Here is a 2551-nt window from a genome sequence, read left to right on the forward strand (position 1 = left end):
AGTGTGGGTACTGCCACGTCTTCCGAGACGTCTGTGCAGTCGTGGAAGATTCGTCCACAAGAGGCATTCTCTCTCTTTCTCGAGCTCCCTCTAGTGGGGGTCTTTCCGCCAAAAAACTATGAACATTTTTTATATTCTTGGTTCTTTCGGAAAAGTCACGTAGAAAATAAAAAAATAAAAAATAAAAATATTTTCAATTAATTAAAAAATGTATTATTTCTTCAAATAAAAAAGTTCAATTTATTTTTTATTTTATTATTTGTGTTTCCTATCTTCGTGACTTTACCGAAAGAACCAATAATATAAACTCCTGCAGTCACGAAAGTTTTAAGTCAAAATGTATAAACATTTTAGGTTGATTTTTTCCAGGTAAGGGCCCACCGACTTTGTAGATTTTTTCAGAAGCGACCTGGCCATCATCAAATGATAGCTCAACGAAGTTGCTTATGATCACGTGGACATTTATATCAGCCAGACACTCTGAACGCGTGATGGTGATTCTAAAATGTGGAGGGAAAACCCCTGAGGACCCGGAGAAAAATCCACCCGACCACAGGGAGAGACACACCCTTGTGAAAAGCCAATTGACGGGCACTTCACTATACACGAAGGAGCATGCCCTCTGATTGCATCATGAAGATCATGAATCTTGTGACTATTGCTCATAGTGTTGTGCAGCGTTATTGATGAGGTTGGTACCGAATTGCAAAACACGTGTTGTTACAGCCACTCGTTCAATCCACTGCTGGCTTCGTCGCCTCGCTCACCGTCAGTAGCGCGGGTTGTTTGACCATACTTTCTCTCGCGCTTGCCACGCAGTGCGGTTGGTGATGGGGAAGCGTGCAGCGGTAACATTCGTGCCTAATGCCAACAAGCATCTGGGTTCAATTCCTGACTCGGGCAGATTTCGTCGTGGAGTTTAACGCGTAGTAGTGGTAGTGGTAGGAGCCTTTCGTGACCAATCTTGTCCACAATATAGCTTTTATTTTTGGGTTAGATCGCCTAAATATCAATGTGTCGTTAAACCCGCCACCACCCGACAACAGCCAAATTTAATCAAGTTTGTCACGTAAACGACACGTGCCAATTCGTTACTCGTGCACATCACCGGTGTGTTGAAGAGTCAGCCCCACAACATTTGATGATGCTGGTTGTAATTGCCGGAGAAACGTCACGGTGGTCGAATTGTAGATGTGGCGGTGGGTTTACTCTCCAGCTTACCGGTGTGCTGTGACGGACCTTAGTGACTGGCTGTGTGCGGGTGGTGGCGGGTTTAACGACACATTTATATTCACACCCCAAAATGTCTTCGTGGAGTTTATGCGTTCTCCCCCCCCCCCGACCCGTCCTTCATGGGGTTTTCTCCCGATTCTTATGGGATTCTTCCCCTACCTAAGATAAACGTGTACCTGAACCGGTGTTGGCCCAAAACGTCGCAATCCTGAAAAGTTACACGGCACATTTACTGAAAATCGGGATTACAAGCAGCGACGTCGACCCCCCCCCTACCGCGAAACATTTGGCAGGATTCTGCTGAAGGGAGTCTTGAGATTCAGTGAGTGCAGGGTGAAACAGGCGAACATGTGTCCTCCGGAAAGACGTATATAGATTTGTATTCTGTAAGTGGTTATAGGATTAAGTACTTTTTTTGGTTCAATATATATATTTCCACCCCCCCCAAGCCCACTTTTAACCCGATTATACTATCGAAATCATGTCAAAAGAGGAAGAATTAGATATAAATATCTCGCAGAGCAGTACGACCCTGTGTCTGGAGAATGGCCCGCAGAAACGGATATCACAGAGCACGGGTTTTTGTTGTGTGCAGTTATTGGTGACTGGGCCGTGACCTTCAACTCACTACGCTTAAGAACCCCGTTTGATAACAGGCAGTTTTTCTGGATTCGAACCCAGGATTTTCAGCATACTGGCTAAGCGCTCTCGAGTTCAAGTTGAAACCACATAGTGCATTTAAACAGTTTAAACGGAAAAAAAGTTGACACCATTTTGATGCTCAACCTCGATCTATAATGTGTGTAAACGTTGATTTACCAATGCCTTTTGAGGAAAACACCAACGCAACATTTGCCTTGATAATGACCGCATTCTCTGGATTGAAAGGCACTTCTGATAGTCTGACGCGCACCAAACTTGTCTGCGGTCAATAAAGTTATTAAAATCTGGTCACGCACACACGCACACACCTGACGGATTATACGATGCACTCCCAACGGGTGCTTAAATACAGGAGTCAAAAAAGTGCGCCTTATAGCCCTGAGATAACGATGAAGCCATTTGACAGCGATTATTGCTCTTCACAATTAATGCCCGCACTATAACGTCACTAAGTAAAAGCCATGAACATAACCGTAAAGCATCGGTGCATTGGCCAATACTGAGCCACTTGCACGGGAGAAGGCATCCAGCTGGCAGAGTAAATCTGACACGTAAGCAACTGGATCGTTCGAACTCGCGAGGCGAATCTACATTTTAACTCAGTTATCTCTTGGGAATCTGGCTATTGGACCGAAGCCTTGAAAATCGATTGGTG

The sequence above is a fragment of the Lethenteron reissneri genome, chromosome 4, assembly GCF_015708825.2.
Source record: "Lethenteron reissneri isolate LAM-NWPU_2019-01 chromosome 4, ASM1570882v1, whole genome shotgun sequence".
Taxonomy (NCBI): Eukaryota; Metazoa; Chordata; class Hyperoartia; order Petromyzontiformes; family Petromyzontidae; genus Lethenteron; species Lethenteron reissneri.